The sequence below is a fragment of the Schistocerca serialis genome, chromosome 2 (genome assembly GCF_023864345.2).
Source record: "Schistocerca serialis cubense isolate TAMUIC-IGC-003099 chromosome 2, iqSchSeri2.2, whole genome shotgun sequence".
Classification (NCBI taxonomy): domain Eukaryota; kingdom Metazoa; phylum Arthropoda; class Insecta; order Orthoptera; family Acrididae; genus Schistocerca; species Schistocerca serialis.
The window spans coordinates 460,457,578-460,471,936 of record NC_064639.1 but is presented as its reverse complement, the minus strand read 5'-3'; the positions used below and the strand labels follow the sequence as shown (position 1 = coordinate 460,471,936).

The 14,359-nt window shown below is 41.1% G+C and overlaps 1 protein-coding gene across 1 annotated transcript in view; it reads right to left on the bottom strand.

Moving 5' to 3' along the window:
- LOC126457360 (schwannomin-interacting protein 1 homolog) overlaps positions 1–14,359 on the bottom strand; it is a 1,975,729-nt gene that overhangs the window by 1,350,366 nt on the left and 611,004 nt on the right. The gene's annotated exons all lie outside the window — the stretch shown is intronic.

Genomic DNA, 14,359 nt, shown 5'->3' with positions numbered 1-14,359 from the left:
CGCAATACGGAGAGGTTTATTATCGAAATTACGAGAGAGCACATTCCGGGAAGAGATGGGCAACATATTACTACCGCCCACATATATCTCGCGTAATGATCACAACGAAAAGATCCGAGAAATTAGAGCAAATACGGAGACTTACAAGCAGTCGTTCTTCCCACGCACAATTCGTGAATGGAACAGGGAGGGGGGATCAGATAGTGGTACAATAAGTACCCTCCGCCACACACCGTAAGGTGGCTCGCGGAGTATAGATGTAGATGTAGATGTAACATCACCTACATCTGCGGTTAATTACGCAATACCGAACTGAAACTTTCAGCTGAATCTTATCTCCATTTGTTTTCTACTTTGATGGCCCCACATTTTGTGATTGTGATTTAAGTGAACTGTGTATTGATGTTGGTATTGTGTGCGTCATACAAGCTGTTGTCAGCGTACAGCCCATTCTGCTGGAAATTCTAACACATGGTCGATGTTGAACGTCAACCATTAATAGTGTGCTAATTCGTTTACTCATTTTAGCTGCTGCATTATGTAACGATCATTCGATATTTGTTGTTTCTGCTTTTCAATGTATGCTGCCGATTCTTCGGTTATTACTCGGGTCACTCATCTGTGATAGACTTTTGCTGTTAAGACAATTTACATATGAATAGTCTGAAACCTTCTACCTTGCTATCAACTGTGTTACCATATTCACCTTCGCAAGGAACTATTATTCTGCCTGAATCAAAATTCGTTCTTTCAACTCACATCAGTAGTTACACTTTTAATTAAAATTGTGATGTTAATTATATGTAGCAGTAATATTTTTATTAAAACTTTGAGCTGTTTATCTTGCACACAGTCGAGGATTATTTGCTCAAATAGATGGTAATTTTTTATAATTCTCAGTTAATTCTGTAACCATGAGTATACCACCGGTTGCTTATAATAGTATTATTCTGTAACTGAGCCGTTACCGGTATTTGCATCTTGGTTTTGTCAAATCTTTTCTTTTTCCTGTATCCTTATGCTGTAGCTCAACATTCCACTTCAGCAGCCTTGTGCCGTGCTCCCTACCTAATCACGTACATTGATAAATCAATAAAGGAAACCAGGAGTAATTTGTATAGGAAATAAAAGTACAGTGAGAAGAATTGAAACAATGAGGTTAGTCAATGACATTGTTAATCTCTCAGAATTGCGTCCGAAACTCGTGGTCTAGTGGCTAGCGTTGCTGCCTCTGGATCACGGGGTCCTGGGTTTGATTCCCGGCCGTGTTGGGGATTTTCTCTTCCCGGGGACTGGGTGTTCGTGTTGTCCTAATCATTTCATCATCATCATCAATCTTGACAGTGGCTAGATTGGACTGTTAAATTGGACTGTGTAAGAAATGGGACTTTGTGCGGGTACTGATGACCGCCCACGTGAGCGCCCCACAAACCAAACATCATCATCATCATCTCAGAGTTGCAAAATACCCTCAAGGGGATGCCAAATCTGGGAGTATTGTAATTGTGGTTCCCCATCTCCAAGTGACTAAGTACTTTCTGTTATTTACGTTCGTAACTATGACAGATGTACTCCGTGGAGCTGTGTGGCACTATCGCAGAAAATAGTTTCATTGTTTTCGCTGAGTCTACGGTTAGTGTGTGTACCGGTAGAGATCTGTGGTGTTGAGATACGATCTCCCGAAGAACTAATAAGCTCCACAGCGTGCATCCCGCGAAGTTAAAGCAACCTCCTTTCCAAGAGCTGAAGCCAGCAACAAAAGCAATTAATCTTTCGGCAGAAATTTTCGTGGGTTGGTATTTAGATACGACCTCGTGACCACCATAGAGTCCTGTTAGGAAGACCAGGAGAATTCTTTGTTTTCGTTTTAGGAAGACAGTGTGCGAACGTAATCTTCCTGCGGCTCTTGAGATGACCTGGCGTGAACGTAGGAGATGATTGTTTGAGTACGTAACATTACTGCATTCTTCCGCAAGCTGTTGGCTTCATCTGCACATACACTCCTGGAAATGGAAAAAAGAACACATTGACACCGGTGTGTCAGACCCACCATACTTGCTCCGGACACTGCGAGAGGGCTGTACAAGCAATGATCACACGCACGGCACAGCGGACACACCAGGAACCGCGGTGTTGGCCGTCGAATGGCGCTAGCTGCGCAGCATTTGTGCACCGCCGCCGTCAGTGTCAGCCAGTTTGCCGTGGCATACGGAGCTCCATCGCAGTCTTTAACACTGGTAGCATGCCGCGACAGCGTGGACGTGAACCGTATGTGCAGTTGACGGACTTTGAGCGAGGGCGTATAGTGGGCATGCGGGAGGCCGGGTGGACGTACCGCCGAATTGCTCAACACGTGGGGCGTGAGGTCTCCACAGTACATCGATGTTGTCGCCAGTGGTCGGCGGAAGGTGCACGTGCCCGTCGACCTGGGACCGGACCGCAGCGACGCACGGATGCACGCCAAGACCGTAGGATCCTACGCAGTGCCGTAGGGGACCGCACCGCCACTTCCCAGCAAATTAGGGACACTGTTGCTCCTGGGGTATCGGCGAGGACCATTCGCAACCGTCTCCATGAAGCTGGGCTACGGTCCCGCACACCGTTAGGCCGTCTTCCGCTCACGCCCCAACATCGTGCAGCCCGCCTCCAGCGGTGTCGCGACAGGCGTGAATGGAGGGACGAATGGAGACGTGTCGTCTTCAGCGATGAGAGTCGCTTCTGCCTTGGTGCCAATGATGGTCGTATGCGTGTTTGGCGCCGTGCAGGTGAGCGCCACAATCAGGACTGCATACGACCGAGGCACACAGGGCCAACACCCGGCATCATGGTGTGGGGAGCGATCTCCTACACTGGCCGTACACCACTGGTGATCGTCGAGGGGACACTGAATAGTGCACGGTACATCCAAACCGTCATCGAACCCATCGTTCTACCATTCCTAGACCGGCAAGGGAACTTGCTGTTCCAACAGGACAATGCACGTCCGCATGTATCCCGTGCCACCCAACGTGCTCTAGAAGGTGTAAGTCAACTACCCTGGCCAGCAAGATCTCCGGATCTGTCCCCCATTGAGCATGTTTGGGAGTGGATGAAGCGTCGTCTCACGCGGTCTGCACGTCCAGCACGAACGCTGGTCCAACTGAGGCGCCAGGTGGAAATGGCATGGCAAGCCGTTCCACAGGACTACATCCAGCATCTCTACGATCGTCTCCATGGGAGAATAGCAGCCTGCATTGCTGCGAAAGGTGGATATACACTGTACTAGTGCCGACATTGTGCATGCTCTGTTGCCTGTGTCTATGTGCCTGTGGTTCTGTCAGTGTGATCATGTGATGTATCTGACCCCAGGAATGTGTCAATAAAGTTTCCCCTTCCTGGGACAATGAATTCACGGTGTTCTTATTTCAATTTCCAGGAGAGTACTTTGCACTTCAGTTGGTATAGTAGCGGTTACGAACGCTGTTTCATTAAATTCAATTTGGCTTATATTCAGGGTTTGAAGATTTGAGATACAGCATGTCTCATGGACTAAGAGCGTCGTTTCTAACTGAAGTGAGCTAAGTCATTCAAAGCTATGTCCCACTAACTTTGTTCAACATTAATTCTATGGTTTTTAATTGCTTTCGCAATTGATTCACTTTGTGATAGCTGGAATATGTCATTTGAGACACATGTCATTATTTCGCTTGCTTCCAAGAGGATACGATAAATCGATTCCATAAACTTTAACCTACTGAAGTTGCATTGTGTGTTCCTCTTTATAGATATCGGAGTGATTGACATTATTTTTAATGAAGTAAGAATGGTGTTGTTAAGATGGTCAAGCAAATAAATGTATAAATTCAAAACTGTTGTTAGAACTTCTGCATTACCCATAAATATCATACGTTCTTCGTGAGGATGAGAACCCATTTCTGCCTATGACAGTTAAGAGGTTTCTGCTTGGATCTCGGAACAAGGGTCTGGTTAAATCTGTTACAGTAGTAATAGCATTGTTTCACCAGAAGATGACTGATTCGGTTTCATATCACGCAATAATTATTCAGTTTTTGAAGGACACTAGGTAAAATGATATATGGGCACAGTCATGAAATTGGACAGGTCTTCCCATTATGCTAAACTTATTGTCGTTTGTTAGAGACGTTTTTATGGATTTCAGGGCCAACAGGCATGCAGTTGGTTTGGACATTGTGTGAGGCAGGCTGGATTACTGATGCCCTCAGCACTTGTATGTGATGGCAAGGCCTGTGACAACCTTATCCTTGGTACAGTAGCCTCCCAGAGCACAGCTCGTTTGGTATGGTGAGAGAACTTCGTTACTTAAAACTCTTATTAACTGTTATATGTAGACATGGGAGTTGTATGTGACAGGTATATCACAGTTTATAAACAGTATCAAGACCAAGGACAATGTAATGCAAATCGTCAACAATGGTGTCGCCGAGTTAAAAATTTTACTTGACGCAACCAAAATTAGCAATAGGTGAGTACTGAATGAAGGCATAGCTTATTAATCTAACAAGGTGACACCAAATGCCAATGTGACTGGCCAGGGACCCTGAGTGAATGAACCAGTTTTGACAAAGCACGTGATGGGCCCACGAGCCTGGTGGACTTTCCATCCAAGTATGAACCTCACGTCTGCTCCTGAGTGCTGCCAGACTGTCTCCATTTAACCACAAACATAGTTCACTATACACGATCATCCTACAGTGTATAATAAATGAGTCGTGATAAAAATAAGGAGCATAATTTAATTTACTTAGAAATTAATAATTTACCCAGAAAATAATTACCACAGTGGCAATCAAGGTACTCTTCGATGATAGGTTTTATGCAGGTGGTGTGACATATGAAATGTTTGACAAATTTTAAAAATTCATTCATTTATGTGGCACAGTTACAATTATAGTAAATTAATTCATTTCAGAGTAAACTAACAATACAAGCACGTTGCCTTCTTTGTTTTATGACCGGCTGTAGTCCAGTCATCAAATCAAAAAGTTTCTCTAAATCTACAAATCCTACAGATGTAGGCTTACCTTTTTAATTTGTCATCTAAAATACGTCGTTATCTCAGTACGGCCTCGCCTGTTTTTACATTACTCCGGAACCGAAATTTGTCTTCCACGAGGTCAGCTTCTACAAGTTTATTCTATTTTCTGTAAATAATTCTGTCAGTAATTTGCAGCCATGACTTACTAATCTGACGGTTAAGTAACAATCACACCCATCGTTACCTGCCTTCTTTGGAAATGAAATTATTGCATTATTTATTTTTTACCAGTCTGAGTGGTACAGCAGTTTCATCAAGGCTATGACTTTCCCAGTATCTCAGTAATGCAAGGGGAATGTCGTCTCCTCCACAGTCCTTGTTCCGGTGATAACTTTGAGTAATATTGGCAGTGCGCAACAGTGTGCAGCCAGTTAACCTTGAGGGCGTGTAACAGAATTTGAAGTTTGTGGAAAAAATACTAAATTCCATTATGAAGGACTTCTAACATCACCGATAACTGCCACGTATCTCTATGTAGTTCCACATGTGTTCTCCTTAAAGAATCTTTATTTATTCGTCAACGTTAATGATGGCCCTTTCAAAGTAATCCACCTCAGAAACAATACACTTGTCAGCGCTTTTTCCGATCTGGGAAGCTCTTCTGGAACTCACTTTTCGTTATGGTATTCAGATCTTTCAGCCATTCTGTTTTTATCTCATCAATGGTGGCAAAACGACGTCCCTCCATGGTTCTCTTCAGCATCGGGGCCGGCTGGAGTGGCTGAGCGGTTCTAGGCGCTTTAGTCTGGAACCTTGCGACCGCGCGACCGCGCGACCGCTAAGGTCGCAGGTTCGAATGCTGCCTCGGGTATGAATGTGTGTGATGTCCTTAGGTTAGTTAGGTTTAAGTATTTCTAAGTTCTAGGGGACTGATGTTAAGTCCCATAATGCTGAGAGCCATTTGAACCATTTTTCAACATCGGGAACAGAACTCGGAGAGAGCCATTTCCGACGGATACGGTGCCTGAGCAAAATAAAGGTTGTTTTTTTTTGCGGAGAAATCACGAATAAACATTGAGGTGTGAGCGGGAGCACTGTCGCGATGCTGGTGGTTTTGCTACAGTTCTGGTCGTTTTCTTTGGATTTCTTCACACGAACGGCGCATAACTTCCAGGTAGTATTCCTTTTTTACCTTACGACCATACGACTGATGCTGCACTATCCCATTGTAATCGAAGAAAGCAGTGAGAAGAACCTTCACAAGTGATCGAACTAGTCGAATTTTTTTTCGATCTTGGTTCTTCCCATTGGGACAACTGGGCCTTGGTTTCGACGTCATAGCACATTTTTCGTCCCCCTGTTTTAACCTTATTCAGAAGTTCTCGAGCGTTGTTGACTTCATTCAGCAATCCATGAGTAACGTCTACGTGACGTTTTTTAGGTTGAAATTCAACAATTTTGGAACAAAAATTTGCTGCTACACATTTCATGCCCAAGATACACATAAAAACTGCTTCGCCATATAATATGACATCATTGACGGTGATTCCCTGATTTATACAGAACTGTTTTCTTCACTTCTTCCACATTGTCGTCAGTAACTGATGTGCTAGGGCCTCCAAGGTAGTGGTCGACCCTTTCACTGTCTTCTCGACCCTCTTTGAAACGTTCGTACCACTCGTCAACTCTTGTCTAACTCATAGATTTGTCAAAAGCCACTGTCAACATTTCGAACGCGGTGCTGCACTTCGTTCCATTTTCGTGCAAAATTCAATGCAAGTTCTTTCATCCAACTTCTTCGAAAGTAAAAATTCGCCGAGCACTCGAAAACACGTGAAACCTTTTCGACTGTCATCAGTAAAGAAAAAAGTCGACACAGCTGAAAATGCAAATATCCATCAAGAACATCTGTTGCAACTGAATAAATTTTGAAAATCGGATGTATGAAGCCCGCGAAATAACAAAAACACCCGTTGGATTCTGATCGCTCCTCTTATGCCTAATGTGAGCTGAGGTAGGGGTCTCACTAGGGCACAGACTACCCAGTGGCTGAGCTGGATGGGGTGAGGAGAGAAAGTAGTAATTACGGCCTTTTTGTTAGCGACTGGGCAGCCAGCGATAACAGTTCGCAGCCTGCCGCCACAGTCGGCGGCGGAGCGCGCGGCCTCTGAAGCGGATCCAGCTAATGAAAGGCCATGCCCTCGCCGGCGCTGGCTCCTGCCACTGCCGCAATTGGTGACGCATTTCTCTGAGAGCTTTCTCGTGTCTCACCTCGCGTGAAAAATATCGCCTATTCGTTCACTCAGCTTTCAGCGAATAACATTCGATCGCTCAAGTGAATTGGCTCAATGACACCAATCTTCACTTAAATTCTCGTGCGAGCAGGTCTTACCGAAAGCCACGTTTTGCAACTGCGCGTCATTGGAAAAATTAGGAAACGTGCCCTTGTTAAAAAAAAAGTGAGCTGTGAATGAGACTTATAATAAGATTATTAATTGTTCAATTTGCTGTATAACTAACAGCAGCCAGGTGATTCGATACGATGAGATTTAGGTGGAGAGGTTTAATGTAAAGCCTTTCTTTAGAGATGCTAGTTAACTGCGAAGTAGGGAACATATCGGCTTTAGTTGCAGTTTCTAACAGAGGTTCGCTGTGGACGGTGGTTGTTATTGTGTGTACAGCTGACTGCGTTTGACAAATCCATATTCAGAAGTGCAGACAACGTGATATCGGCGGTCTCTTGAATTTCAAATAAAATGAATGGATGCACCAGCTACACTTAAACAGCAAAATATCAAGCTGATGCAGAGAAACTCACAACAGGCAAAACGCAGAACCTACACCGAGCGACCAGATTGCCATCTCACATACGGCTGCCACATGTTGCAGGACAGAGACTATTACGGCTGGCTCAGGAGACGCCGTTCGTGCCCGACAACAACGGTAAATTCTTTACTAATGGTAATACTACTCAATGATAGTGGGTAGCCTTCGACCACTCTAATCGCACTCAACACAAAGCAACAATACATTTCGAGAGGCAAATCTGATTTTATCTATTATAAATGGTATGTGGAAGCCTGCGACTGTCAAAACGATGGGTTTGTAAGTAAGTAACTTCTCTGAAACCAGTCAAGATTTTTTTATATATATTTTACACGACACGTTTTGGGGAAATTATTCTCATTTTCAAGCGTTTCTTCTGTGTATACTATACGATTTTTGTGTAGTGTTTTTATATGTGGTATAGATTTTTTCTGTTCACTTTACTGCAATACATAGGCCTAAAAACCACGCAATTTTAAGTTGGTTATCGATTTTTATACGTAACTGGTAGGGAAATTTTGGAAGAATTTGTACTTACTTTCCTTATGGTCCATTTGTGTAAAGTCACACATGGTAAACATCACGCACAATTTCCTCTGCACAGCACACAGCGAGAATAATTCACGTATACAGACAATTGCAAAGATGTTTTTAGATGCAGTCGACTGATTTTGTGTTATGTCTTCCACAAAATATGGTATGGATTCGTATAGAGGATATTTCTTATCATAATTTTCTTATGTCTAATTTGCAGATGCTAATTTTTGTCAGTTACTATTTTTAAGTGGGCTGTCGAAACATCTGAGGAAGTTTTTCATTTAATATTTTATCTTGCTTAGGCGATGGTCAACAGCATGTACAAATTAAAAAAAAAATGCATAACACAGTGCTGTCTGTAATGATGTTACTTTCTATTGCTACCGGTTTCGGTCCTGAACAATCAACGACAGCTGTAAAATATAAAAAGTAGACAATATGACAAAGCTAAACGAAATAAGAAAAACAGGAAGTGCAAAATCGATCAAAAACACCCACTAAGATTATCATAGATGTATTCCATATCATACATTCTTTACAATTAAGTTAACAAAGAAAACCGTAATTATAAAGCCAATATAAAACAGAAAATTTGAGAGAGGACGTGTCACTCTCCCTATTCCCGATATTCAAGGGTACAGTTCAGTGTTGATCCTTCACCCAAGTCGACATGTTCGTGAGACGACACGAAATTGCAGCATGAACAGGCACTGATGGAAGTACGTACATTGTTAAAGCATGTGGGGTCTTCATGGTTGCTCTCCTTCGAAAAGTACTTCTCTGGAGTTGAGAACAAGCAGTGAGTTTGATCCGTTAACAGTAAATCTGGCATTGGACGTTTAGGGCTCAAGAATTTATCCCATGGTGTGTGGACAATGCGGTCTGATGGCGAGGCAAAAAAAGACCTACCTGGACCTAACTGTTAGGCGCCCCTGCCACAGCAGAGGAAGGGGGCACGAGAGAAATCTAGGTAGCCCAGCAAACCTCTTTTGTGAACAGGGATAGCGGCCATAAAAATGCGCGATTTTCCATGTTCACTGTGGACAGGGCCCTGGTCGGACACACCATAACGTTCAGGCCATTCAGATGATGATCTCCATGATAGATTTGTTGTTCACTTTACATCTTTACAGAAACTCAAAATAACATGCCGCCTGAAGTGGCCGTGAGAAAAAACAAGTCGAGAGCACAACGTGTCCTCGTCCCTGTGTGGTAATTTGTGAGTCAGGGATTGGCTACTTCTGCTGAAAAGAGAAGAATATGGCAAACTTTGATTAAGATTTGCTGACGAGTAGAGCAGACGATTTCGAAGGGACACATGGAGCGCGTGGAGTCCTGCGATTGGCATGAAAACCTTGTGGGGTGTGTTGGGGGAGTGCTTTTGTGTTCATTGAGGTTTGATGGAAAGTAAGGAAAGGTGATAATTGGTCGTTCAGTTCAGACTCTGGTCTCCAGAGGACACTGGCTTTGACTTCTGTTATGAGTGGGTGCACTTCGGACAGTCCTGAGTGTGACTCCATAGGTGAGTCCAGTTGGTTCATGGTATGACTGGTGAATGGAAGTATCACAAGCTGGAATCTGTAGAGATCTCAGCCCGCCGGAGTGGCCGAGCGGTTCTAGGCGCTACAGTCTGGAACCGCGGGACCGCTACGGTCACAGGTTCGAATCCTGCCTCGGGCATGGATGTGTGTGATGTCCATAGGTTAGTCAGATATAAGTAGTTCTCAGTTCTAGGGGACTGATGACCATAGTAGTTCAAGTCCTAGTTCAAGTCCCATAGTGCTCAGAGCCATTTTTTTTTTTTTTTTTTGTAGAGATCTCAGGGCTCCGTTAGAGTAATTGCGATCCGTCTAACAGATCGCTTTCCACGACTTTGCGTATTTCGTGCCCATGGTGGCACAGTACTTCAACCACAACAGTCACCTAAGACGGCGCCACACGTCGAGAAAGGGGTATTGTATTGCTGCTCCGGCTTCTTAAGGCAAACAACATCGTAATCTCGCCACTTGTTCTCAGCTGTATACACGCTGCTCCATGTATGCACATGTGTATAGCCACATTTTCCAGACTAGAAAAGGCGTAAAACTTTTGGATCACCATCTTGCGTCCACTGTGAACTCGAGAAATCTTGAGTAATCTTTTGCCCATCTTGCCTCTCTTTAGGAGAGGCAATGAATTACCAAATACAAAATACAGGGCGACATTTAAAAAAAGTCATACTGCTGTTCACAACTTTGTAAAAAACACAGCTACAACAAAAGCAGTCATGCTAACTGATGTCCCCCTGACGGCTAAAGAACATTTGCTTGAAACATTTTGTAATTTGCATCTGGACAAACAGTTATTTAGGGTGGTCAAGATAAACTGGACACCCTGTATACTACGAATTCGAGAACAAAAGTAGTTTTGCCAGAATTTAAAACTTTTACTAGTTTTCTGATTCAATACAAGTATTTAAATAATATGAAGCCTTTTCTTTCCATATCATTGTTGCCTATATTTTAAAATTTAAATTTAAACAAATTAGAGATTCTCTATAAATTTGTACCACCTGTAAGTTTTAAAATTGAGACTGATCTTTTCTTGAGATCAAGACTTACGTTAAATGATGATGGAAGTGTATTGAAGTTGAGGCAACCTTCATTTTAAATTATTCTCCCCTTTTTCAATACTTATGTCTTATTCTTTACCTTAATTTCTGTCTGTTAGTTCCTTCTATGGCAATTATAATTGGAGAAAGTTTCATCTCCTACAATAATTTCTCAATTCCTTTTACATTTAACAGCACCCTTCCCATAACTTTACAAGCGCAATCCCATTCAAAAACATATTTATATCCCCCCAAAATCTCTAACTTATGCATTATAACTTTACAGAAGTATAAAATAATTTATTGACTTTTACAAGAATATTAAATTCCGAATCCTACTAATTACCTTGTGAATATTAAATCAGCATCATCAAATTGCAGAACCCTTTTTTGTTCATAATGTATATACAAACAAACACAGTACGTACTGGAATCTCATCCTCCAAAGAAAATGTCAGCATTTGGTTTTCTTGTCTTAGATGTGTTGTCAAAATATGAAATTTAAGAAAACATCATTTATCTGTCAAGATTAAAAACTCAAACATATTCTTAACAAAAATCTGTATCTTGCAGAAAACTCTTCAAAAATTAAATATTTCTAAATAATAACAAACTGTGTGCTCATAAAATTTTTTTTCAGTTTAATCTTATACCAGTCTGTCACACAGTCTTTTCTCATATATTTTTAATGTGGTTCATTAAAATCGTCATCCTCATCTTCATGCACCTCCATGTCTCTCCTCTGAGCATGGAATCATGGTTGGCAGAGAGAAAGATTGCAAAGGGTTTGAGTGTATTGTGAATGATTGGTTGCCTTCGTTCCATTCTGCATGTACCCATGGCGAAATTATGTTATAAATCTATTATTAGCAGCATAAAACTTACACTCTTTGTCAATCCTCGAATCTTCATGCCAATCCATTTTTCGTTAATTCGCCTCTTGTTTGCTGTTCAAATAGCCATCTCTCGTGTCTCAGTGTGAAATTTTAAAGTGTAGCATTTTGCCATAAGGAATATAGGACATTTGTTTTGCTAGAGCAGTTGAAATGGATTTTTTGTTGTTGGTACGATGGTGCAATAATGGTCTTGTATAGGAAGGGATTTAGAAAGGTTTCTTGATTTCTTCTGGTCCAGATCTTCTTTCTTTCTAATCTGCTGCGTTGAATCTTCTTTTCTTATTGCATCTTGCTATCTTTTCAGCTGTGCCTTCCTTCTTCTCTGGACTGGGAATTGGGATTTAAGACCTGCTTAACCTTGTTATTGTATAATCGATTCTTATATGGTGTTTGCTTTCGAATTGTTGAGTATCCTCTATTGTATCAAGTTGTTCATTAGGATAAATTGACCAGTCTTCCCTGGATGTATTGTTAACATGCTCATCACCCCCCCCCCCCCCCAGGGATTATTGCTAACCACTGATTCACTAACCCTTTCCTCCCTCTGAGACATACTACTTTCATGAGGAATCAATATCCCTCTTCATACCCACCCCAAACTTCTATCATTAACCAAAGGACAAACAGAGTAAGTCTCAATAAAACATTTTATTTCATTAAATTTATGGAATAAATTTTAGTATCACAACTATTTGATACATAAAATACTAGGATATATGGATCCACACAGAGAATATACTGATACACACTTAAGCCATACCTTCACTTTGGACACATCATTCCCACACAATGCCACAATGCCCTAACATAGTTTTAACATTTAAAAGTGCCCATTTACAATAGGTGTACCTTAATTAAAAAAGAAAGTCATTCATTTCACATTTTTACTCTTATTCATTTATTAGTTACCACCCTACTATAACAGCTTCTTCTTCATTTCATTAGTCATTTTACAACCCCCCCCCCCATCCATCCCTCTACACACCCCTCCTTACACTTCCACTCCATTCACCACAGTGTTCACTGAATCATTCATATTATTGTCCTTGTGCTTCTTCTCACATTGTTTATTACCTCTCTAAGAAGTAACTATGATCAATAATGTTACATTTATCTTTGTTGTTAGGAAATAAGAATTAACCCACTTTGGGCTTTCGTATGTGGTAGCTGATTAAGTTGTTAACATTACTATATCATCTTTACAACATATAAATAAGATGTCACTGCTATAACATGTAAATAAGATTTATAGCACCAAGACTCCAACCCATATGTATCGATACTAGGGTGCACTCACATTTTTAATTGTACCTCATCAATCATTAAGAAATACTAGGATATCCCTACTCTTTATATTATGTTAAATTTAAATGTGGTGTTTAACATGAAATCTTTTGATTCTTTTATTTGCTTAAATGTTTTTATGTACAAGAAATGTTTCACACACCTGTGTTATTTGCACTTATTACTAAGTAATGTTACACCACATATAACGGGATTTACATGTCTGATGATACGTACATCATAAATATTGCTTCAAACCTCACTGGTCAATTAATGAGTGAGTAGAATAAGTAATTGCACTGTATTGTACTAATTATGAACTGGGGCAAAATTACACAACTTAGAGTTGGTCATGTGTTAATTTCACACACCGATCTGTATATTTACCTACTAAAACGTACTTTATACAACGCCAATAACTATCTGGACTGCTATATTTTTGGATGCAGCGAATATTATCGAGAGGTTTGTTACTGTTTATGTTTATGAGCAGGCAACTTCATTATATACTAAGATAAACAGGCACTGCAAAGCTGTAACAACTACCAAAGAAAATAAATTGCTCCTAACCTTACCTATCCTACCGGACACTGAGTCCAAAGACTAGAAAAAGGTCACCTGCTTGCAACAGGAATTTTTTTGACCAAGACAATTTGACACTTAGCCAACTGTCATTCAGTCAAAATGGTGTACTCAGTAATGAAACAAAACAGTAGGCTCCACCAGAAATATCGACTCTTAAACAATGTGTCTAACAGTGTATTTCAATACGACAGTATGCCATCTTAGGCAATTTATAATACTCGTAAGTAAGCATTAAAAATACAGATTCTTATACGGCTATATCACTTGTTAAGTATTTCAGTGTTATTGTCTAACCTGCTTCCAGAAAACACTTGATAATGGCACTTTGAAGCCGAAATCATGATTGTGTAAGTGTAAATGTAACACTGTAAATAAACAACAATCTAATGGCGGTACTGACTTTAAAGAAATATATTATGTCTGTGGCCCTGCATTATGAAAAAAATATCTTCATTTAACATTATCTTTAGACAGAATTGACCACTCACTAAAACTGAACTTTTACGCTGATGTTTCCTGATAATTTTCCAATTGAAGAATTTTTGAACTGATAGTACTTCAGTGCAACGTAAGAACACTTTCCTGCACTTTTGTAGAAACAAATTTACAAGGGTTACCCAGAAAGCAATGCACCGCATTTTTTTT